The following is a 27,059-nucleotide window of genomic DNA, read 5'->3' on the forward strand; positions in this document are numbered from 1 at the left end:
GGTTACGCAGCAATTGAGCGCTGGGCTGCGAAGCTGCCCGCAGCCTCTGTAGCGCTGGTTCGATCCCCGGCTGAGGTGAGGGTCCCACATGGCTTGCAGACCTCTCCTGCCTTGCCCGCTGCTCCCCTAAGCAATGCATTTCGTCAATCTGCCTGTTCTGCTCCCCACTCTGGCCCTGGTGAATTCTCTCACCTTCCTGCACTTCTGACTGCACCCAGGGCTTGGATAAATAAATAAATAAATAAATCTTAAAAAAAAAAATCTATCTAAAGAGGTATGAGGGCCTCCCCTGGTGGCGCAGGCAGTTGAGTGCAGTGCTGTGACGCTGTCTGCAGCCTCTGCAGCACCAGTTCGATCCCCCCTGGCCAGTGAGTGTCCCACATGGCGCGGCAGACCTCTCCTGTCTCAGCCGCTGCTTCCCTTAGCAATGTATTTCGTCAGTCTGCCTGTTCTGTTCCCCGCTCTGTCTCTGGTGAATCCTCTCACCCTCCCGCGCCTCTGGCCTGTACCCTGGTTCTTATATAAATAAATAAATAAATCTTTAAAAAATTATAATAAAGAGGTGTGAACTGATATTTCTAAATCCAGAACAGGGTTGTAAACCAATGTTATCTTAAAAAAAAAAAAAAAAGAAAATGTTACAAAAAGTAATGTGTGGTTTCCAGGTAACAGATTTTGTATCAGTGCTAGACCCAACACATGACATTTATGAGCACTTTGTCAGACCCCATGCTGGAATCTACGTTTCATTTAAAACTCAAATAGACACTAACATATAAGTCCAGATTCTCTAATAAGGAAGGTGGGACTTAGAAAGTTAAATTGCCCAAATCTTATAAAGAGGATGTGATATCTCTGGGGTTCCATCAAAGTCCTGACTATTCAGAATGGACACTCAGCACAGTACTGTGCTAAATATTAATGTTCCCCAGAATCTGAATCAGAAAGTCTGGGGTAAGTTCTGGAAGATACATTTTTAACAAGCTCCCCAGGTGAATCTAACAGCGGGATGATTTAGGTCCCACTCATCTAAACATAACAGCTCAGGTGCTCCTGGGTCACCCTAACTTCATAGCTACAGATTGGACCCCAGCTCTGGGATTCCCTGTAAGGAGGTGGTGAATGGCAGCAAGCAAGGTGGCTCAGTCCAGTGTCCCAGCCCCTGCACACCCACTTCCCTTGTTCCAGACCAGATTTTTCTGTTTGCAAAACAATTTCTCAGGTGGTCTGTCTCTGATGTCCCTCCCTCCTCATTGCTCACCTCTAAGGAGCTGTGTTTAGTCAGATTAGTGGTAGTTTAGCATGAGACAGATATTCTTTCCTTATGTGTGGCTTATCCACAGATTTTAATCCTGGCAATTGAAAGCCATGCAATCTCTGAAACATTCAGATGACTTCTGTGAGAAGGGATGGGCTTCAGGGTTCCATGTGCCCTGAACTTGTCAGTGAGGTTTTTTTTTTTTTTTTTTTTTTTTTTTTTTTAGTGTGATGAAAGCAGTCTGGACTTGGCATTGGAGAGCAGAGCTGTTTGGGCTTAGTGTTTTGTCCTTGCTGTTTGTTCTGTGTGACCTGGGATCGCATCTTTGTGGACCTTCATTTTTTTTTTTTTTTTTATCTACAGAGCCAGCTACTCAGGTTTAATTTGAGGAAGGAATGAGCTGTTCTACATGTAAATCATGGAGAGTATTTCAATTGAAGGAACTATTAATACATTCAGGATTCTTTGATCCAGTAGCAGCCCCTGCCCACTAATCTCTGCCATTACCATCAGTGCTGTCACTTTGTGTTCATGCATGATGAGGAGCTCAGGGTTTACTTCATTCCCTGGGGAATGGCAATTAAACCATATTAAGGACAGTCTTTTAAATAAGCTGCTTCAGCGCCAGCCATCCTTAGATGTGACACTTAGAACAAGAGCCTTGTCTTATGAGCCACTAGATGGCGCCAGAATTCCTTTCTGCCTCCGTCGCCTCCCTGTCACCACCTTTTGGGCTCCCACGCATTCAGCTTCTGCATCTGCGCAGTCTCCACTGGGGTTCTGATGAATTTGTTTGCTGGTAAAATTGTTTCTCCCTCAGGAATCTGTGGGACAGAAACTACTATGTGGCCTTGGCGATTATGGAACTTTCTCTATGTCTTGCATTGATTTATCTCCCCACAGCTTCCCAATTCAAGCAAAACTCTACTCTTTCTAAAATTTAGAATATATATATATATATATATATATATATATATATATATATATATATATATTAGGATACTGGTTTATGGGAGTTTTCACATATCTGAGAACGCTGTTTATGGGGCCAAATCCCACACCACTTCTGCTCGCATTCACGATGCCTAATGAAGACATGACTGGCCTCCCTCTTCCCATCCCTGAGCACCAGGAGAGAACTCTCCCATATTGTCACTGTTTCCTTTCCAGGTGGCCAGAGAAATCCTTCCCAGAATTTTCTCCCCATGGGACCTGTAGTCATTAGTTAGGACAGGTGACTCTCCTTGGAAGAGCAAATTCATTCTCCAAGCAGCTCAAACTAGCCAGCTTTCCCTCCCACTAATAACACAGGGTCTCCTTTGCTCCCTCTCACTCAAAGACCACAAGATCACGGCACTTCACAGATGGCAGGGTGGGGGGAGCTTTTTTATTTCCTCTAGTCCAGTGGCTCTTAAACTGTAGCTTCAGAATTGCCTGCAAAGCTCTGTAAAGCACAGATTGCTGCTCCCACCTGGAGTTTCTGGGCAGTATATCCGGAATAGCGCCTGAGAACCTGCATTGCATGCACATTTCCCATCTGTGCTGCTGTTAGGGGAGCCACCTTCTGAGACCTGCTGGTCTGGTCTAACCCTGTTGTTCCACAGGTTTGGAAACTGAGGTTCAGTGAAGTTAAATGATTGCTCAAGGTCGCAAGGCAAATTGAAATCAGCCAAGACTAGGACTCCAGGAGTCTTTTAAGCAAGAACTCTGTAAATCCTCATTCAAATTGGGGCTGGTTAGAAATTTCCTGTTCTACTCTTTATGGAAAAAGGATTTGCCGAGCAAATTTACAGAAGAAATCAGATGGTAAGGGAAATGTTTAATCTGTATTTAATCACTTAAAATAGAGTTCTATTATTTTTTAGTTTAAATTAAAGCAAAAACTAAGCGGAACCTGCTTCTAAGTAAAGGGACTGACCTTTCATTGTTGCCACTGTGGTGATGTACTTTCTAACGGCCATTGCTTTTGGGCAGAATTCCAGGAAAATCGTTCCATTGATTGATTCTCTTTCAACTATTTGTCCCCAACATTCAGCCTTCAAAACCTGGATTCCATGCTTGTAATAACTTGAACATGTTACATTTGTTAAAAGAGCCAAATGGAAGTGAGCTATCTTAAATCTCAAGATTTATTCTAGTACATATTTTGTGAAGTGTAGTTCAACTAGCACTTATGGTAAGTGGTATGATTTTAGGTATGTGTGTCTGTGTTGTTACATTAATAATTACCAGTTATGGATTTACTTATACTGATACCTTTCATTTGAGCCAACAGATGCTTGTGTTTAAATAGTTGGGGCAAAAGTAGAAAGTTGCATTTTAAATGTACTGGTGGAACAATGGAAGTCGATTTAAAAGTAAAAAAGTATCACAGGAATGACAGAATGTATGTATCCACACGTAGCCAAACTCATTCTGACTGTAAGGTACTTGAATAAGAGATGTTTGGTACATGCCATGCCAGCGACTGAGCAAATTCAGTCCTTAACTGGAGCAAGTACACTTTCATGCCTGCAGCGGTTCAAGGGGTGGCTGAGTAAACTAATAATGGAGATGATGGAAATGTCTGTATGGATAACATACCTTGTAAGCCCCCATCAGTCCTGTAAGTCTTGATTTTCCTCACCATCCTTTTTATCTGTCAAATCCTGTCAACCTCTGGACTTTTTGGATATGTTATTCCACTTTAGGGGTAGAGGCCATCTTTGGTGAAGGATACATGTCTACCTTTTACTTAAAGTTCAGTCTATGTCACATGAAACCTTTCATGCACTTATTCCTCTGTCTTCCCTTCCCTCTGTTTTGTACTTTTTTTTTTTTTAAGATTTATTTATTTATGCATAAAAGAACTGGGATACAGGCCGGAGATGTGGGGGGGAGGATACACCAGAGACAGAGTGGGGAACAGAACAGGCAGATTGACTGAAATACACTGCTGAGGGGAGCAGTGGGCAAGTCACTTCAGCTAACCATGTGGGTTATCTCCCTGGCTGGAGATCGAACTTGTGCTGTAATGGCTGCAGATAGCTTCATAGGTTGCTTCTTAGCTTCCTGTGCCACAAGGGAGGCCCTGTACTCTTGGTCTTTATGCTCTATGATACTCATAGTCTAATTGTCCTAGTTAGCATTTATTGAATACCTGTAATGTATGAGGTGCTGGCCAATGAGAGTTCACGTGGCTGTTTTTGTTTTTTGGTTTTCTTTTCTTTTTTTTTTATTTTAACATTTATCATTTTTTAAATTTTTAGACAATTTTTACTTCCCCCCACCCCCTCAGATTGAGTCCCCATAGAATTTCCTTTGTTGCTGTTTAATGGGTTTACACACCAGTCAGGAATACAGGCAAGTAAATCAATGACAAGCTGACCTGGGGGCCCCCAGCTACACCTAGGTAGGAAGTCCTAACTCCCAATACCTTGGTCTGTGATTGTGTTTGGAGATGAGCCTTTGGAAAAGTACCTTGAGGTCATATGGGTGAATGCTGACCCAGATGTCCTCTTCAGAAGAGGAGATTAGGACACAGGTCACATATACATTGAGGGACAACCAAGAAAGGACACAGAGTGAAGTTAGCATCTGGAAGCTGATGAGAGACGCCTTAGAAGAGAACCAAACTTGTTGACATCCTGATCTTGGACTTCTAGTTTCTAGAACCCTGAGAAATAAATTTCCCCATGAAAATAAAATTCTGTTGTTTAAGCCAACAAGTCTGTGGTATTTTTTTTTAAGATTGAATGATTGATTGATTGATTAATTGATTAATATATTTATTTATACAAGCACTGGGTACAGTCAGAAGCATGGGAGGGTGAGAGAATTTGCCAGAGCCAGAGCGGGGAGCAGAACAGGCAGACTGACAAAGTACACTGCTGATGGGAGCAGAGGGCATGGCAGGAGAGGTCTGTGTACCATGTGGGACTCTCGCCGGTGGCTGGGGATCTAACTGGTGCTGCAGAGGCTGTGGGCAGCTTCACAGCCCAGCGTTTAACTACTGCGCCACCAGGGAGGCCCAAGTCTGTGGTATTTTGTTATAGCAGGTCTAGCAAACTAATGGACATTGAGATATGCATGTTCAGCAAAGTAAATGGGTTGAAATGCTTCAGAAAGAAGGGAATTCGTTCATGGGTGAAGAAAGTCAGGAAGGTCACTCTTCAAAGAGTAACTTGCAAAAATCAGTTGTTTATTGATCAGCTGTTATTCTACACCAGTGCACAATTAGGTATAGAAGGATATTCATTGAAACACTCACTGTTCATAAAGTAAAAAGTGGAAACATAATAAAGGATTTATTCCGTGGGGAAAATTTAAGAAAAATCAACATAGAAAATTTCATGGGAAAAACTCAGGATACATTTCCTGTCTACCCTTAAGTAACTGTGTCCTACACTCTGGAGAAAAGTGCTAGCTTTCCGCCAGATAAGTTTGTGTATTTAAACTCAAGCAAAAAAATATAAACAGACATGCTGCAGGAGGCCTTGATGCCCCAGCCAGATAAGACACTGGCAAGCAGCGAAGCCCAAAGGGCCTCACACCGTGGGGCCGAAGCCAAAGGGCCTCACACCGTGAGGCTGAAGATTCCTTGTGCCTCACACCATGAGGTTGAAGATCTAACATTCCTTCACTTTTTGTTCTTGGTCATAAATAAGAAAAAATTTCCCAAAAGAGTACATTAGGCACTATATTATATGCATCAGTATATTGCAAATAAACGGCATAGAAAATTAAAAACTAATTATTAAACAATTTGGCCTACTTGACAATGGAAGACAACTTATTGAGCATGCCTGACAAGCATTACAATACAATAATCATAGTAGATCCTTCTATTTTGTTTTCTCTTGAAGTTTCTTGGGAAAGTTTTTAATATAAAGCTATTTGAGTTAAGGAATTTCTAGGTAGAAAAAGTTCTGATAGCTGAACAGCAGCTGGTCTCCGGCTGAAGGTCATGTGAATAGAATAGTCCTTTGATGCTTAGGCTTTGGCTGATAGGGATGCACTGGCGGTTATTCACTGTTTTAAATAATTGTCTAAATGAAAAAATAAGTAGCTTTAATGTTAGGTTTGGTTTATTATCTGTTAACCTTGAAAGCTGCCGTCTAGCTGAGACCTGTAGGGGCCAGTAGTCTATGGGAAACATAATATACTAATTGTTTATGCTTTACACATGATAATGTATTTTGTTATTATTATTACTAATAATGAATAAATAAAGACCTGCTGAGTCTTTCGGCAGAAGATACTAACACCTCACCAAGTGTCGGTGTCTCCTCATTCCCTTCCCCTCAGCCCTTAAGTTTTCAATTCTTTCGTTTTCGCCTAGGCCGTCTCATCCTTTCAGGAACCCCTGACAAGACGTTTTGTCGGAGGCTGGTCCCCGGCACAGACAAATGCTATTTACTCGGTTACTTATAATGTAAAAACCTCTGTGATGATTGGAATAATGCTTTGAAGATGAAATAAGGGGATGGTTGCAATAGAAGGTGATCTCTAGAGGAAGGACTGAATTATATCTGCTTGGCTGGAAGCTCAGCGACAGGACGTTTCATTTTCTCCAAATGACCATTGAATCACCTGTGCTTAGCACAGTCCTTAGAAATTGAGAGATTCTAAATGAACAGCTTTTGAGTAAATGAATAAATAAATAAATGTCACAAATCTGAGTTATAAACTCAGAAAGTCTATACTTCTGTTTTGGTTTTGATATATTTTTGTCAGGGTGGTAAGTAAATTAATGGATACTTGATAGTCTTCTGCATGATCAGGATCTCCATGCAGAAACAAAACAGTCTCAGGCCTCCCCTGGTGGCGCAGCGGTTGAGCGCTGGGCTGCGAAGCTGCCCGCAGCCCCTGCAGTGCCAGTTCGATCCCGGCTGCCGGCTGGCGAGGGTCCCGCATGGCGTGCAGACCTGTCTTGCCACACCTGCTGCTCCCCTCAGCAGTGTATTTCATCAGTCTGCCTGTTCTGTTCCCCAGAGCTCTGGCTCTGGTGAATTCTTTCACCCTCCCACACTTCTGACTGTACCCAGTGCTTGTATAAATAAATAAATAAATAAATAAATAAATAAATAAATCTTTTTTAAAAAAAGTGTGTGTTTCACAGGGGAGCTATGAACCTTATTAAAAAAAAAGAAACATAACAGTCTCAAGACAGTATAATGTTGAAGAAATAAATGTATAATGGTTAAAAGTGTAGATTGAATGAGGTTCTAAATCTGGTTGCTCTAGGACTTACTCAATCTCTGATTCCATTCTCTCAAATGAGGACAATCTGTTTTACTTAAATATATAGTTTTCTGATTTAAAAAATAACCCTTTTTGTTCATGATTTTAAAAATACAGGGATATATAAAGAAGAGAATAAAATAACCTCTTTTTCTCACCCATCAAGTAATAAGCACTCAAAAAGTTTTGATGTATTTCAACCCCTTTTCATTTGCATTTGTATATATTGCAAATTTGGCCTCATTCTGCATCTTCACAATTTGTGCACTGTTTTGTCACCTCATAATCTATAGAGACTATTTTCTTCTGCCATTAAATGTTCCTTGCAAATACCATTTAAATGTCTCTATAACATTCCAGAGAGTGTGTGTGTATATGTCATAATTTATGCAGTTTTTCTCCTAATTTTGGACATTTGGCTTGCTTCCAGTTTTTAGCATCAAGGGTTATTTTGCAGTTGACCTCTTAGTACATGCAGTCATGGAAGGGAACTTGTAAGTCAATAGAATCAACTTAATTTTCAGTTCCCTATATAGATTGCTGAAATATTTTTAATAGATACAGTGCAGCTTCTATCCTCCAATATTTATTAGGTTTTGCAGTCAAAACAGCATCAACATTTCAGTGGGTGCAACACTCAGGCGATTTCTTACAGTATCAATGGCTGTAGATCAGTTACAGCTTTTGTCCTTGTGTCTCCTTCACTCTGGAGTCCAGGCTGGAGCAGCAGCTCTCTCTAGAACATGTGTTCTTAAAAGGGGGTGGGGGAAGAACAGCACAGCACAATCACATGATACCTCTTCATTTCTTTTTCAACAAATTTTATTGATTTACCATTGGTTTGCAATACCATGTAAAATCCAGGAGCATAGCTTCACACCTCAGCATGTATGTGCCTCCCCACACTTGCCCCAAATTCCTGATGTCATTCACACTTCAAAGTGACACCCCTCTACTTTTTCCCCTGGGCTAACAACCATATTTTTCACAGATTTATTTTTGCTGTGTTCTATAGTTTCCTTTGCTTTGGTTTTCATAGTCCACATATGGAAAAAAAAAAATCAGGTGATTGTCTTTCACTTTCAGAATTATTTCGCTTATTTTTTTTAATAGACATGGTGCAGCTTATACTCCTCCAATAATTAATAGTTTTTGCTAAGTTATACTGCAGGAGCTTCCATATGATCCAACAATTCCACTCCTAGGTATTTACCTAGAGGACACAGAATCATTAATTCAAAAGGGCACCTGCACCCCTATGTTTGTAGCAGCACTATTTACAGTAGCTAAGCTATGGAAACAACCCAAATGCCCTAAAATAGATGACTGGATCAAGAAGATGTGGTACATATACACAATGGATTATTACTCAGCAATCAAAAAAAAAAATAAGCTCATGCAATTTGCAGCAACATGCATGGAGCTGGAAGGGATCATGCTTAGTGAAATAAGCCAGAAAGAAAAAGAAAAATACCGGATGCTCTCACTCATAGCAGGAATTTAGAAAACCTAAATACGGGACCAGGAAAAAGACTAATTATAATAAAGTAAAAATCACAATCAAAAAAAAAAAATCACAATCAACAAACAACTATAAGCCAGAGACACACTACAGGGGGAAGGAAGGTGAAGAGGGCTTAGGGTCAAAATCAGGGGGGTGGGGATTATATGGGGACTATAACCAAGATGAAAATGCATACATTGTGCAAAAATGAAAAATGATGTAAAAAATATAAAGAAAAACCAGCATCAACCTTTCAGTTACGCCCGTGCTTTCACAAAAGGCAAGATCTCATTTAAGAGGTGGCTAGTATTCTGTTGTGTATATACACCACGCCTTCTTTTTCTAGCGATCTCTGGCTGGCCTTTATGCCACTTCCATGTCTTGACCCCTGTGAATGATGGAATGCACATATCATTTCAAATTAGTGTTTTATATGTGGATATTTACCTAGGGGTGGTATTGCTGAATCATGTGGTATTTCTCTTTTTCATTTTTTAAGGACATACCATGTTGTTTTCCATAGAGGCAACACCCATTTACATTGCCAACAACAGTGTATGATGTTTACTTTCCCTCTGCACTCTCACCCACACTTATTTCAGTGTTTTCACATGGGCCATTCCCTCAGGTGTGAGGTGATAGCTCATCAGGGTTTAGATTTGCATTTCCGTGGTGCTAAGTGATGATGAGCATATAGTCCTTGTACTACGTGCTCAGCGGAAGTTTATGCCACTTCTGCTTGCATGCCACTACCCGAAGCAACTCATGAGCCTGATGTGATGAGGAGGGAAATATACGCCCCCTCAAAGAAGGGGTGTTGTCTGCTATTGCCTGGGTGTTGTAAGAATGGAACTAGTAAAGAATGGCAGCAAATATTTAGAAAGTGTAAGAGAATGTGCTAACACTATAGTGATGCTGATTTTTCCCACAGCATCACTGCACTGAATGTGACAATTTGTAAATATTTGCAAATTTGATTGGAGAAAAATCTGTAATTCATGGATTGATTTACTTGGGAGATGCAGGATCTTTTCATAATTTGTGCCATTTGGTTTTGGTTTATTTTGGATCCTTGCCCTTTCTCTTTTTGTATTTTGACTTTTGATATGAAGTATTTTTTGGTTAAAAATATCAAGAAGTTACTCATCAAGGTTAGCATGTATTTTTCTGATTTCCCATGAAGTTTGTTTATATAATTTTTGATAAATGATATATTGAGTTTCACATGTAGTTAGATTTATCATTTTTATTTGTAATTTATGCCATGACTTTTTGCTTTGAAAGTTCTTCCCTTTGCTAAAAGAAGACATATTTAAACCTATCCATCCTTTCACAGTGTTTTCTTAACCCTTGAACCCATCTAAGTTTTTGTACACTTAGAGTGTAAAACATGACCTACTTATTGTGAATAAGTGTATGTTTTACCTCTCTGTATATATCATTTTCTTGTTTACCTTCTTAATTGGAAATATTAATAGAAGGAGAAAGCTTTGTGAATGGCAGTAGGTGGACCTGAAATCAGTGGACTTAGATTCTGAAAGAGCCATGGGGTTCAATGGTTGAGTGACTTTAGAAAAATAAAATAGCTTTTCTGAATCTATGCCACTTCATTTGTAAAATTGAAGCACTAAGTCTCAAAGGGTCCGCTTATCCCCACATTTTTTGACTCTTCTCTAGGTTTGCCATATTCCTGTTACCCATCCAGTCACAACCCAATCCTGTTACACTGGCAGATGTGGATAATGCAGTGGTCCACTCTTTCTTTCTAGGTTAAAAAGGCCAAAATAGTCTCATAGTAACCCAAGAAGTTGCCGAATCAACACACCAGCTAAAACTTACTTGGCAGTAATGCACTAAGTAGACAGAATTATGGATTTCTAATACAAACATCTGAGCTCAAGAAATCCTACATATTCCATAGGGAATATTGTCTTCTTGTCATGCACAGTAAGATCTCTTTTGATCCTACTAATATCCACTGTTCCAATCCAACTGCCCTTGACCCTGTGCTAATTTCTATATCTATTTTAAAGATTTGCTGAAATCTTTGTGAGGTCATGAGATGCAGGTAGTTATACATACTTTATTTGCAGCTAAACTGTATGTGAATTTTGCTATACCAAACAAAATTAATGTTCTCACTTATTAGTTTTGATTCAGATATTAAAAAGTGCCAAAGGTTAGTGTACCACCCCACTAAATTCACAAAATGATCTTTATCTTAGAGCTATCAACCAAGTCTCATGACTTTCATAATGTGCAACATCAACTTAGAGGCAATCAGTTTCTTGAATCCAATTCAAGGACCAAACACAAATGCATGGACCTTTTAAAGTATCCTGTGGTAATAGCTGCCATTGGCTTTGAGAGAGTACTTTTAGTCCCCCTCTTTAGTATCTGAGGTCTAAAGTCACAGATGCTGGAATTTTAAGCAATAGCTCAGCTTTGTGCCACCTTGCACTTAACAATATTATGATGCATTAGACTACATTTCTTCTATATGTTCAGCCTATATTTTAGTGAAGAATTCCACAATAGTCTTCCTTTCTTCTAGTAACATACATGAAATCTATCTGATTTTGGGAAAAAAATATGGACCCATTGTGGCTAGGTATGGTTGTCCAATTAATTCTATATCCTATAATGGTTATGAGAATACTTGATTATGTCCTGAGATACATGAAAAATGGTGGGAAATGGTCCTCAAAGGAAAAAGAAATATTTCAAGGAATTATTTGCCATATTTATACTGATAATATTCCCTTTATATTTTACTACTTCCATCCGCTGACACAAAATAATACACCATCTTAGTGTTGGGTTGAAGGGAGACATAGGAAGTTATTGTAATGTCAGTACCAATACAATTTTCTTTACTTTTGAGTAATATTTAGATGCAGACTTTGCATTATTCCTGTAACTTTGAGCCTCATACTCTGAGCTATGCAATAATAAGGGTCATATTAACACTGGAATCATGTTGCTATAAATAACCTTAGAACTCAATATAGTCCCACTGATTCTATGTATAAGACAGACTAGAGTAAGATACTCTAACACTTTCATTTGACATATTTTTTTAAAAAAATACTCAAAGATTTTAGAATTTGGTAGTGACAGCATAGAGACCACAATCAGATATCTTGACTCTTAACTCCAGTGCTTCCCATTATCACAAATCCCTCCTGCAAAGATAATTATAAGTCATCTCCATTCATATAAGGCCTAGAGTCAGGAGCCTTCCCCTTCAGTTGGCCAAGAGGAGGTATAATACTTTACTTTTTATTTTAATTTGTATATAACAAAAGTATATTGATATAGTTGAGTTGGTGCCTTAAATTAAGTATTAGGTGGACTGTAAATAGGCATTTATAGAATTAGAAGCATTTGCTTCCACTGTGTCTTTTTTTTTTTTTTTTTTTTTTAAGTTTTGTTTATTTATTTATTTATTTGTTTGTTTTGTTTATACAAGCACTGGGTACAGTCAGAAGCGCGGGAGGGTGAGAGAATTCACCAGAGCCAGAGCGGGGAGCAGAGCAGGCAGAAGGACCGAAGTACACTGCTGAGGGGAGCAGTGGGCGGCAGGAGAGGTCTGCGCGCCATGTGGGACCCTCCTCAGGTGGCCTGGGAGCAGCCGGGGATCGAACCGGCACCACAGAGGCCGCGGGCAGCTTCGCAACCCAGCGCTCAACCGCTGCGCCACCGGGAGGCCCAGCTTCCACTGTGTCTTAAAAGAGTTAATATTATGTCAAAAAAATAAAAAAAAAGGGATTTCCATTTTAAGACAGAAAAAAAGAACAGGCTTGGAAGAATAGAAGAAAAAATAAAGTTAATTTCTGCACAGACTTTAACAAGTCTAACTTGTTCTATAAATTCAATGCATTATAAAAAAAAGTTAATATTATATCAATTTTATAAAACATACTTGGGGGGAAGGTGAGATTATGGATGAATTGAACACTATATATATATATACACACACCAAAGAGTGTATATATATATATATATATATATATATATATATATACACACACACTCACACACTGAAGAGTTAGATATGGCAAAAGTCCACTGCAGAGTAAATAAATGGTAAATAAATAAATAAATAAATAAATAAATGGTAAATAAATAAATCAACAAAGTAAATCGACAAAGACTGTTCTCAGAGAAGATTGAGTTGTTTTTTTTCTTTGATGTATGGTTAGGGTAAGCCATGTATGATTGCAGAATGTTCAAGTTATAAGGACCCCATTGCTATTCTCTGTTCAAATTTTTTCATTAATTTTGAGGTTTAAGGTTATATCATAGAGTGAGCTGAAGGAGTAGTAGATGAATTAATTCATCTAAAGTGCATAACAAATTAACCCCCAAATATTGACTTAAAACAATAATAAGCCTTTAATATCTATTATATTTTCTATGCATTATAAATCTTGGAGACAGTTAACTGGGGATTTCTGTCACAAATTTTCTCATGAGATTGCAATCAGGATGGTAACTGTGATTATAGCCATGTGTTATCTTGACTGAGGCTGAAGAATCTGTTTCTAAGATGCCTCACTTACACGGCCATCAAGTTGGTGATGGCCTTTGACAAGAGCCTCAATTTCATCCCATGTAGTCATCTTCAAAGGTTGCTCGAACATCCATTTGATTAGGCAGTTGACTTTCCCCAGAGGGAGTGATCCAGTGGAGATCAAGGCAAAAGCCCAAATGTCTTTTCAGATCTCATCTCGAAGGTCACATACTATTATTTCACTAGCATCCTATTGGTTAAAAGGTCAACCCTATTTACTGGAAGGGTATTACACCAGTGCATGGATATCAGAAGGCAAGGATCATCAGAGGTTGAAAAGCTCAGGAAAGTGCCAGCTTATAATCATATTAATGAACTTCTCAATATATAGGTATATACTAACAGTCCCATTAATATAAATAATACTTAATATTGCTATATTAATATTTCACCATACATAAATTCCAAAGATTCATAATTTTAATTTTATATCATTAATTATAGACCAATTTTTGTAGGTTAAAGAAAGGAGATAAAAATGACTGGTAATAAAATGAGAAATTATATTCCTCAATAGTCTTCTTCATAACCAACCTAACTGTAAATCTACCCTTAAAAATATGTGAGATAACACTGTTTCATTTACATTTTGACATGAATAGAGGATGCATTGTAAAATATACAAATTACTATAATTTGTACTATACAGTAATGAGAAGGGTCACAAAGAATGTTCAGAAAAAAAAATCTATGGGAGTTAGGAAGTCTCAAAACCTTGTGAAATGAAGACTTTATGGATGAAGGGCATTGGAGCAAATAGTTTAATGATAATTAGACGTTTTAAAAAGTGACAAAGAAGCAACAGAATGAGTGAAAATGTGGTGATGATAAATCGAAGAGTAGTCCAGTAACAGAAAAATAAATTATTTTATTGGGCTGAAACATCAGATAGAGATAAGGAGTATGACATTTACCCTTCAGGTCATGTGTAAACCTTGCAAGTGAGGAATGGCATGTTTGAGGAAAAAAATCATCAGGCAATTTTACAAGTTGAACTAAAGGAACAAGTAAATGGACAGAGGGATACCAGTTAGAAGGCATTTGTACAAGGTACTTGAGATTCAATGAAAATATATAAAAAAAAAAAAAAAAGATGTGACAGAGAATGAAAATAGCTTATTTTTTTTTAAGATTTATTTATTTTATTTATACAAGCACTGGGTACAGTCAGAAGCTTGGGAGGGTGAGAGAATTCACCAGAGCCAGAGTGGGGTACAGAACAGGCAGACCTATGAGAGACACTGCTGAGGGGAGCAGCGGGTGCGGCAGGAGAGGTCTGCGCACCATGTGGGACCCTTGCTGGTGGCCGGGGATCGAACTGGTGCTGCAGAGGCTGCGGGCAGTTTCACAGCCCATCACTCAACCTCTGCGCCACCAGGGGAGGTCCGAAAATAGTTTATTTTAAAGATAAATTTTACAACATGGATTGACTGAATGAGTGTGGGTGCTGGAGGAAAAAAACATTAACCAAAACACTATTTCTCCTGGAGCTAGATGGTTCAATTTATTTAACTTGGTATCTTTTCTTTATTCATTCATTCAAAACCATAGTGCTACTGACTACAGTTTTCGAGTTTCTATGAAAATTCTGTGAGGTGGAGATGAAGATGACCAATTTATGTCTTCTTTCTTTGTTCCCTTAGGTCAAAATATGCTCTGAAAAAAGTTGTTTATACTTTTTGTCTTGAATCCTTTCCTCTTATTTCTTAAACTTACTCCAGTGTAGCTTTTGCTGCCATCATCTTATTAAAGCTGTGTCAAGGTCGCCAATGACCTCACCCATTTCAGTTCTCAGGCTGCCATTTCTTCATAGGCACTACTCAGTTTACCTCCTTTGCTCCGCTTGTCATTTGTCACTTGTTAGCTGACTTCCTGTATCCTTCTTCTAGTTTTCCTCCTAAATCTAGTAACATAATTTGTTTTCCTGGTTCCTCTTCTTCCATATTCCTTAATGTTAACTTGTTGAAGGACTCCATCCTTGACCTCTTTTTGATCAGCACCATTTTCTTGGTGAGCTCATGGATTAATCACCTGGATACAATTTTTATTTTGGTGCTGCAAATGTATAAATCTCTATTTTTATTTTAGACTTCCCCTGACCTGCAAACCCTATATTTTTCGGTCTACATAGTAGACTCATATAGATGTAGAGTTGAGATTTCAAACCAACAAATCCAAAAGTAAGCTAATTTTATCTCCTAAAACCTACTAGTTGTACCAGCTTTCCCCTAAGTGGGTGTTGTATTATTCCTTGTAGCGATCCTTCAGTTCCTCTTTTTCTCATTCACCACCACATCAAATAAACCTGTCACAAGCCCCATTGGCTCTGCTATAATATATCCAAAGACTATTCTACTGTTCCCATCTGCTTCACCACTATCTCTCACCCTAGCTTGCTATACTTGCCTTCCTTTGCCATGCTCTGCCAATCTAACTTCACTAGAATACAAGTGTAATTATTTTCAAATAGAAGGTATAATATGTCCTTTCATTGTTCAGAATTCTGTACCGGTCCCACACATCACTCACTGCTGAAGCCAAGTCCTTATAATCATCTATAAGTTCCTACATGATCTTCCCCAAATCATCACCATACTATTGTTCAAGATAAGGTTTATCATTTCCTACTACTTTTATTCGTACGACTTTTATCATGCTCTTTTATTTTCTTCAAGACTGTTGGGCCTTTATACTGTTCAGAAATATACCAACCACAAACATAACTTAGGGCCTTTGTAGTTGTTCTGCTTGTCTGAAATTCTCTTTACACCGATAACAATTAGCATGGTGAATTTTCTCATCTTCTCAAGTATAATGAAATGTCACCTTGTGAAGGATACCTACCTTGCTGCCATTATTTGAAACTGAAAATCCTCTCATCCACCCAAGCACTCTCTAATATATTTGCTTTCCTCTTCTTTTTGTTTTCTAATTCTTATTAATGTGTATTAAGTATAGATATAATTTATTATGTTTATTGTCTCTGTCCTGTTCAGAAAGGTAGAATGTACCCTTCATGAGAGCAAAGAGCTCTGTCTTTTTGTTTCTGAGACCAAAATTATTAAATTTTGTTAATGATAAATATCTGCTCTTTATCTCTATCCTGGTGTTTCTGGTAAGATCTAGAGAATGTGTTGGAGACTTTTTCCTATGACATGATAGTATGCAATTTGAGGTCCAAATCATCCTACTTGAATTAAACATCCCATGCACGTAAACATTTCTCCATCCCTACCTGCTAAAAACCTAATTCCTCAAGGCTCAGATCAAAAGTAACCTCTTCCAAGGAACCCTACTTGCCTTTCAGTAATCAGAAGTAAACACTACCTCTTAAAATTATTGGCCATTTAGTTTTCTCTTCTAAATTATAAGCTCACTTGGGCCTCCCCGGTGGCGCAGTAGTTGAGCGCTGGGTTGCGAAGCTGCCCGCAGCCTCTGCAGCACCGGCTCGATCCCCGGCTGCTCCCCGGCCACTGGAGGACGGTCCCACATGGCGCGCAGACCTCTCCTGCCACCCGCTGCTCCCCTTAGCAGCGTACTTCGGTCCTTCTGCCTGCTCTGCTCCCCGCTCCGGCTCTGGTGAATTCTCTCACCCTCCCGCGCTTCTGACTCTACCCACTGCTTGTATAAATAAATAAATATGAAAAAAATGTTTAAAATAAATAAATAAATTATAAGCTCACTGGAAATATAGATCTTAAGCCTGCCTATGTGATCCCTACAATTCACAGAAAAGATCCCCTACAAACAGTTGTAGGTAAGAGGTTACATTAAATTATTCTTAGGCTACTTTTTTTTAAAGATTTATTTATTTATTTATTTATACAAGTACTGGGTACAGTTAGAAGCACGGGAGGGTGAGAGAATTCACCAGAGCCAGAGCTGGGAACAGAACAGGCAGACCGATGAAATACACTGCTGAGGGGAGCAGCAGGTGTGGCAGGAGAGGTCTGTTGTGCCATGTGGGACCCTTGCTGGCAGCCGGGGATTGAACTGGTGCTGCAGAGGCTGCGGGCAGCTTCACAGCCAGCACTCAACCGCTGTGCCACAAAGGGAGGCCCTCTTAGACTACTTTGAAACCTAATGCTATATTGGTGTATCTCACCCCGGTTTCATTGATATATCCAATTTGGTGGATTGCCAGAGGGCATGAAGAAATTAAACCTATGAATTTGGTTTTATGGGCTCCTTCAACCAATGTGAAGAAAGAGAAAAATCATTAAATACCTTTTATGTTCCAAGAAATGTTCTGGGGCTCTTTACATGTGTTACCTCATGTAACATTCAAAACAGCACCATCGAACAGGTATAATTGTCTTTTTTTGGTTTGTTTTGCAAATGAGAAAACTGAGTCTTATAAATGTTAAATGATGTTTTGAAGGTCACACATCCTGTAAGTGACAGAGCTAGAATTCTCACCCAATTGTGTGTTATTCCACTAAATCACAATCCACGTGGCAAAGGAAATGAACAAATGAGAAGCAATGGCAAATTCAAAATGCTGAAAAAACAATGGCTGCAATGAAATGTATATGATGTATGTCACATTGGGGCACAGTTTGTGGAACTAATTCCACAGTGCCAAAAACAATTGGTTCTGGGAAGAGTTCACACTAAAGCTTACAAGACAAGCAGCTATTCTTGACTCTGTCTTGAGTGAAACACTGGTATCATCAGCCGCATGAAAAGAGGTTGCAATGCTCAGGCACAATGATGGTTCTATAATTAAGTTTGACATCTTCACTGGAGATCATATCAGGTGCTGCTGGCTCCGTGAACTTTAAGAAAAAAAAAATTGAGTGAGTTAGAAACTGCCTGAAGGGAAAGTTATAAAATTTAAATCCATAGAATCCAAAGGAAATCAGCTTAAGAATAAATTATGAGACTCCCCAAAGCTTTGTCAGGCACAGAACAACCAAAAAAAATATATTAACAAAAAAGAAAAAAAAAGGCTAAGAGGAAAAAACTGTCTAAATGCAGGAAGAGAAATTAATTCAGATCAAAGGATTCTGTTTTAAAAATATCAGACTAGTCTATTGCATTACAAAAGTGAACGATCAGTAAAATAGGAAAAGAGAAGTAGTAAAGAAAACATAAATGTTTTGTAGCTATTTTAAATAGGGCCTTATATTTGATCAGACTTTATATAGTTCTACATTCCCTGCAGTTCTATAATAGGAGAAGTGCATTAAAACTTTGTGGACACTGGCAGAACCCTGGAGCTTTACCAAAACATTCCTTCTCAGGAGCACACACTTCCCAGCAGCGCTTGCATTATTTGTGTCATTGCCAGTGAGTACTAGCCAGTAGAACATGAGCAGAATTGATATGAACCACTTCATGCCAAGCCCATAAAACCCTCCTAAAGATGAGCCTCCATGTTCTTCCCTCCCATCCCTTTTCATGCAGGCAAGCAAGCATCTTTGGAAGACAAGAAGGACAAGGATGCAGGCACAACAAGGAAAGGTACTACATTGCTGAGCTGCCCACCAATCAGGAATATCAATTTTGTGTTTATTTGAGTAAGAAGTAAATGTCTATAATATTTAACACATCATACATGTTGGGTATGTGTTATAGTGGACAGACATTACATTAAATAATAAAAGATTCCCTAATTCAACCTCATAAACAGACAAATGAAGAAGCAAAGATACAGAAAATCTAATATTTGGGTTCAGAACAGGAACTGGAATTTTAATTCTTCAGTGAGACTAATAGGATACAACTATGGCAAGAATTAGACACAGATGCAGGAATATACAGAATATCTGAAATACCTTATTTAGCAGTTACACTGTTTATCCAAGGATGATACCCTAAACTTTCACATAGAAAATAATATTAGAGCTTTGAAAGTTGTGTTTTCAGCTTGCTTTCCAAGTTAATAGTTATCAGTGGAAGTCACAAAGTAATGCAAAAAATGCATTTATGTGATAAAACCTACATATGAGTAACAATAATGTCCCACCAAACCACTCAATGTTTTTGAAGCTTTCTAACAAAATTCCTGTTGATAGTCATTGTTTATTTAAACAGTGGGCAAATACAATCATTAAATACTCATTAAATTTAGTAGGAGATGGTCATAAAGGCAACATTATCAATATATTTTTACAGACAGAGAAAGTGGAAATAAATATTCAAATTAATACCAGAATAGCACAAGACTATGATTTCAGTGACATAGATCTTGATTATGATCCTTGATTAATTTAACATTGAAATACACCTTTATATCTGTTTCAGTTATTTTATTGGTGAAATAGGAATTATGAGTGCTAATTTTTAGTTTGTGTTGAAGAGAAAGTAAAGGGGCAATAAATCATAAATTTTCAGCTATTTTTTAGACAACATCACCCCTTTAACCAAAAGTAGGAGTCTTTTTTTTTTTTTTTTTTTTTTTTTCTATAAATCTTTCTGATCCTCCCATAGAAGCTTTTTCTTTGGTATTTGGGTGTGGACAACAGAGGGAGCCACCTTCCTTGTGACTAAGTCTCTGTGGTCTTTTCAGAAGGGGAGGCTTATTCAGATCCCTTTTAATGCCTTCTCCTGCAAAGAATTTATGTAAAAGATGGTATCAAATCATGGCTCTTTTAGTGCATATAGGATGCCAAGGCAAATGGTACCATCTTTAAACATAAAGTCTTAAGTACAAGACACGATAGATTTTGCTTTTTTTATTTTTCTCTTTCCTCTCTCTGATCTGTTTTTTGGAATGATGTTTATACACAATGAAGCCCAGGCAAGAATGTAAATAATATCCTCCGTCTACATTGCTTACATTGGTAAAAGAAACAAAGGGAGGGCCTCCCCGATAGCACAGCAGTGGAGCGCTGGGCTGCGAAGCTGCCTGCAGCCTCTGCAGCGCCAGTTCGATCCCCGGCCTCCGGGCGAGGGTCCCACATGGCACGCAGACCTCTACTGCCGCCCGCTGTGTACTTCGGTCCTTCTGCCTGTTCTGCTCCCCTCTCTGGCTCTGGTGAATTCTCTCACCCTCCCGTGCTTCTAACTGTACCCAGTGCTTGTATAAATAAATAAATAAATCTTAAAAAAAAAGAAAGAAAGAAACATAGGGAAACGATGACATCTTAGTGTGCCTGTGTCATTTAGGGGAATCACAGCTTCTCCTACAGAGACACATAACACTGGGACTTGCTGTCATGACTAATGTCCATCTTTTCACTGATAGGTAGGAGGGGGGGAGTAAAGAATGAATAGGTTTTATCTATAATGGCCAATAATAGATGAATATAGATAAATTTATCTATAATGGCTGATCCTGTTTATCCATGTAAAAGCAATTAGTTCTGATAAAACCAGGGAAATGTTTAACAGGTCCAAGGACTCAGCAACGCAGTAGCAGATGAGGTGCTGGATAAATGAGAAGACTTGTTGGCTGGCTGAAGTTATGGTTTTTCATTATTCTTTACTTGATAATGTCTTCTGAATTAATTAAAGCTTTTAAATGAAAAGAGATGGACAAATCATGGCAGGTAGTACAATAAAGACTTCAGATATTGGTATGCCCTGACATTTGACAAAGTGAGTTCTATAGAGGAAGAACTGTATTTAGCTGTTACATCAGTCACTCTTGTAGATTATGTTTTCAGGTTAATAACACTAGAGAGGAGAAATAGAAATAGTTTGGGAAAATGATATGACAATATAGGACACTGAGACATTTTAGGTTTTAAGACTTTCATCTCAGCAAAGAAGTGAAAGGTGTGATGGACATGTTGATAAGCCAAACTGTGTCTACAGGCTTGTCATTATAGGGAAAGACCTGGAAACCATGTCAGAGAAGAGCTTGAATCCCTAACGGCATCTCAGAGGGCTGTATCAGGGAGCATATTGCCTATGTTTTCTTATATGGATTTTATGGCTTCAGGTCTTAGTTTGCTTTATTGTTTTAACTTTATCTTAAATAGTTTATTTAATATTTATTAAAATTTTGTAGTTTTAATTTTTTTCTACACACACTTTTTTTTTTAAAGATTTATTTATACAAGATTTTTATAAAGATTTATTTATACAAGAACTGGGTAGAGTCAGAAGCACGGGAGGGTGAGAGAATTCACCAGAGACAGAGCGGGGAACAGAACAGGCAGACTGACGAAATACACTGCTAAGGGGAGCAGCGGCCGAGACAGGAGAGGTCTGCCGTGCCATGTGGGACCCTTGCTGGCCAGTGGGGATCGAACCGGTGCTGCAGAGGCTGCAGGCAGCTTCGCAGCCCAGCACTCAACCGCTTGCCACCAGGGGAGGCCCTCCACAAACACATTTTGTTTTCTCAGAGGTTTTGGTTTCCATCCACATGTTCATATCTTATATAGAAGACATATTAGAAAACAGAAGATATAGAAGCACATGAAAGTTTGCTGACTCTTTCTCTTAAGCTTATGGTGTGGAGGACATTTGGTGAATGGTCATTAAATTCCAATAAAACTATTGCTACTTTACTAAAGGGTGTTCAACCTTGAACATGTCCTAATACATAATTAATTGTGTTATAAATAAATAGAATAAGTTTCACAAATATCTTAGCCATCATATAAAAGCCAACACATTTTAATGCCAAATTCCATCTCTGAAAATCCATACTAGGGAAATAATCCTAAACTCAGTAAAACCTTGTGGAGCCAATACTATAAAGAATGAGTAACCCATCCTTTTGAAACATCAGTTACACATTAAAATGTTTATAGGGCCTCCCCTGGTGGCGCAGGCTGTTGAGCGCAGCACTCTGAAGCTGTCCATAGCCTCTGCAGTGCTGATTCGATCCCTGGGGCCGGCAGGGGTCCCACATGGTGCGGCAGACCTCTCCTATCTCGCCCGCTGCTCCCCTCAGCAGTGTATTTCATCATTCTACCTGTTCTCTTCCCCACTCTGTCTCTGGTGAAGCCTCTCACCATCTTGCACATCTGTCCTATACCCCGGTTCTTGTATAAATAAATAAATAAATAAATCTTTAAAAAGTAATAAAAAAATAAAATGTTTATGTTTCATAATAAAATGGAAAAATGTGTTTATATTAAACAGATATTAAGCCAGTAAGTTAGAGTAAAATTAATTTATAGGACATATATCTTTAGTCACTTAGAACATGTCCAAAAGAACTAGATGGAAATTATACAAATATGGCCATTAGTCAAAATTTTAAATCATGCAATAAGACTTCAAGAGATTTTTCTCTCTCTATTTCTGTGTATTTTTTCAAACATTAACCTTTATCTTTATAATGCTTAAATGCCCAATTAACTTTTGAATTAATCAGCCAGTTTTTAAAATATTTAAGGCATGCAAAAATACAAATTCTAATGAGAACAAAGGGTCCACAGTGAAACTCACACTCTTTACATTTGACTTTTAGCTGGAAGGAGGCAAATCAAATAACTATTTTGAATGTGCCCTTCCTGAGATATTCTATTGAAATGTATACTTTATTCAATCATACCCCCACTGATGTAGAGCTAGGCCACCTACAAACACAACTATAAAGAATACCTTGAAATTAGGTATTTGGAAGCATATGTCTGATTAGTGATTGTTTTGTATTACTATTTCCAGGTGTAATTGTTCAGTCAGTGATTTAAAGCTCTCTTATTTTTGTCAGTTATCTTTACTGATTGCTCCAAAAGTGGAATTAGGGTCTCACTGTCTTCTTCATAGACCACTGTCCTTTCATAATAGCCAGGTCCCTCAAAAGGAGATTGATCTTGTACTCCTCTGAAAGGCACTATTAGATCCTAAGAACTGAATTCACATATAGGAATGTTTTCTATCAAGAGCAACAATGAGAGCATCACCATACTCTATTTCCATCTTTATTTACCATTTCTAGTGGCCTCTCTCCTGAGCTACCTGATAAAGCAGTAACGAAATGGACAGCGGGGATCCAAGAGAGGCTGCAATGACCAAAGATGTTGTTGGCGCAATTGTATGTTCCTCTGGGAAGGCCTAGAAAAGACCCTTTCTAAGTCCAATATCCTCTTTTATCTCTCAGAACTTTTGTATTAAGAATTTATTTAGTCCTGGGCCTCCCTGGTGGTACAAGTAGTTTAGCACAGAGCTGTAAAGATGTCAGCAGCCTCTGCAGCATGGGTTCAATCCCAGCCAGCCAGGGAGATACCTACATGGCGAGGCAGACCTTTCCTGTCTCTCCTACTGCTCCTCTCAGCAGTGTATTTCAGTTAGTCTGCCTGTTCTGCTCCCTACTCTGTCTCTGGTGAATCTGCTTACCCTCCCACACATCTAGCCTGTACTCCAGTTCTTGTATGCATGAATAAATAAATCTTTTAAAAAAAGAATTTATTTAGTCCTAATAAACTTACCAAGAAGGTTGGAAAAGTCATTTAGCTGTTAGTTTCCCGAACTATCAAAAAAGGGGAATGGAATAGTCATGTCAGAAGAATACTACACAGATTAATTAGCTGATTCCTGTACAGTGATAAAGATTACACAGTAGCAGGTCTACCTAATAAAAAAGGCTGCTGAAAGGGTCAATTGGACTTTTTCCATTTAACCAGCACTTTGTAATGGTAAAACAGGGGCAAAGGGTGAAATGACCAAAAAGAAAAAAAAAAAAAAACAGTAAAAGAGTACATAGCACACAAATGCAAATGCTTTAAAACACACACACACAACAACAACTTAATTAACCTGTAGAGACCTTTGCCACAGAATGGTCTCAATGCAGATAGATTAGACAGGGTATTTAAAAGGGATTACCATTTCTAATGAGAAAAGGATCTGCAGCTAACTAACATCTTGGTTCAGGCTTTTAAAATAACCTTCTAATTTTGCATTTTTTAACATAAACATTATTTTTAGAACAATTTTAGATTTACAGAAAAATTGCAATAATAGTTCACAGAATTCTCATTTACCCCTTAGCAAGTTTCTCCATTGTTAACATTTTATAGTAGTCCAGTACATTTTTTATAATTAATAAACTGATGTTTCTACATTATTTTTAGTTACTATCCATGCTTTCTTTAGGTTCCCTTTGTTTTTTCCCAACTTCCTTTTTCTATCCTATTCTCTCATCCAGGGTGTTACTTTGCATTAAGTCATCAGATCTCCTTAGACCCTCTTGGCTATGATAGGTGATTAGCTTTTTTCTTCTTTTCAATGGCTATATGAACTGAATTATATCTCTCTCCAAATTCAGATGTTGAAACACTAACACCCAATATGTAGGTATTTGGGGATAGGACCTTAGAAAGTTTTAGAGATGCCTTAGTTTTAGAGATGCCATAAGGGTGGGATTCTCAAGGTGGGATTAGTGTCCTTAAAAAGAAGAGACCAGAGTTTACTTTCTCCCTCTATTACCTGAAAACAAAGTGAGAAGGTGACTATCTGCAGGCCTGGAAGAGACTCATCAGAAACCAGTTCTGCTGACACCTGATCTTAGACTTCTACTCCTTAGAACTGTGAGAGAAAATTTTCTCTTGTTTAAGGCACCTATCACATGGCATTTTGTTCTGGAAGCCAAAGCTGATTAAGAGCAAGATGTTAAAAGTTTTAAGGCTTACTGGTCAGGTATTTTGTAACATGTCTCTCAGTTTGTATTTTTCTCATAACACTAGGGTTATATGCTTTTGGAAGCAGAAGCTAAGTATCACCTTCATCATGATATATCAAAGGTGTATACTACCTACATGATTTATCAGTGTTGACGTTGACCTCGGTCAACAAAGATCATATTTGTCATGTTTCTGTTTTGTTTGTCATGTTTCTGTCTTGTTTCTCCATTGTAAAATTATAACCCCCCCCCTTTGCATCTGAGTAACCCACACTTAGAATGGACATCTATGATAGTGGACTGTCTACGCAAATATTATGGAATTATTCTGCATGTCTCCCCCCTCCCAATTAATATATTTAATCACTCATTTATTTGCATCACTATTGATCATGAATATTCATTTTATACTTTGAATTATAATCCAATGGCTATCTTGTTGCTAAAAGTTTCCCAATTTTAACCAGCTAGAGAGCCGTTACTCCTGGCTCCCGGTCCCTTTGACATGCTCAATTATCATTTTTCTCTTGAGCACCTTTTAAAGTTCTCTGCCATTACAGGATGCTGTAGCATCCTCTAGTATATATATCCTGCCTCAGTTATGGTCTCAGCCATTTCTCCAAGGAGTCTTGCTTTTTTATTTTTTTTAACTTGGTGTATCATGTTAGAGACCAAAATGAGAGTACTTATTGGTGCTCTAGTCTTGCACAATTTTTTTATAGTTTCATTATTTTTTATTTTTTTTATTTTAAATTGATGTAATATTAGGAAGCCCTCATCAAGTGTTACCACCATAGTGCACCCTACACCAGCTCACCCGTTTTCTGTCACCAAAGTCGACTGTGTTCCCTTTCCTCTGTTCTTACCCCTTCTCCTTTCTCTCACCCCTTGGTGCATACTAGATGCTATCACCAATATGTGCACTATAAAGGAACTAAACCAAGAAGTAGATGAAGACAGACTTAAAACACACCCTGGATATCTGACTACTTGCACTTTGAGGCAACTTTCCTTTGTTTTTCCTTTCCTGAAGTTACCTTGTGAAATTTCTGTTATTAATGAGGATAAAACCACTGATTTGTCACTTTAGGGCACAGTAGGTGAGTCCGTATACATGATGGATTTTGGTTAGTTACCGCATGCCCTGGACAGTAGGGGGCATGGACTGTGCATCAGTATCATAGGACCTAGACCTTGTGGCCCCACTGATAGTGTCTGCACATGAACTAATAGGCAGTGATCAAAGAAATAAGGGGAAATGTTACATATGTGTGCACACACATATACATATCTTCTCAGTTAGTTTTAATCACTAGGATGGTTTCCAACTCATTAAAAACAGTGTGATCAGAAATAGTGTGCACTTTTCAAAGAAATCTGTCTATTCTGATTTTCTCTGCATTCCTAACTGTACAGTGTTTATTTACCTAAATATAGATGTCTTCATAAGTACCTTCTGTTGAGTTTCAAGTTTTTGTTTGTTTGTTTTTGCATTATTCTCTTCACTGAGAGAGTCTTAACATTATTAGTCACCATCTAATTTTGAACAGTGTAAACATTTAATTGGAAATACTTCAATAGTAGACTAAATTAGATAAGTGGGTTGGCCAAATTTTTCCTGCAAATTCCAAAAAACAGAAAATTCTTTAAGTGTAGAATAGTGGCTATGATAGCCATTTACATTGTGTTAGTCAGGTTTTTCAGTTTCACCAAGAAAGTGGCTGAAAATCTCTGTAAGAAAAACTGAAATTCTCTGAATCCCAGTGGTTTTGGTGGCAACAATTACTGAGTAAGCCTGTGGGGAAGCAGGTCTTGTGGTCTGATGAAGCTTACTCAGTACTATAATATTATATTTATGTAAGTAAATACAGTTTTTCTAAACTGAAAATGATAAGCCTGATAAAATAGTTTTGCTTTGTCAGGCCTAAATTTTAAAAGGTAATTTCATTTCAAATGAGTGAAGTTTCATTTT

Source organism: Talpa occidentalis, unplaced genomic scaffold (assembly GCF_014898055.3).
Source record: "Talpa occidentalis isolate TD23 unplaced genomic scaffold, MPIMG_talOcc4v2.1 talOcc4.7, whole genome shotgun sequence".
NCBI lineage: Eukaryota > Metazoa > Chordata > Mammalia > Eulipotyphla > Talpidae > Talpa > Talpa occidentalis.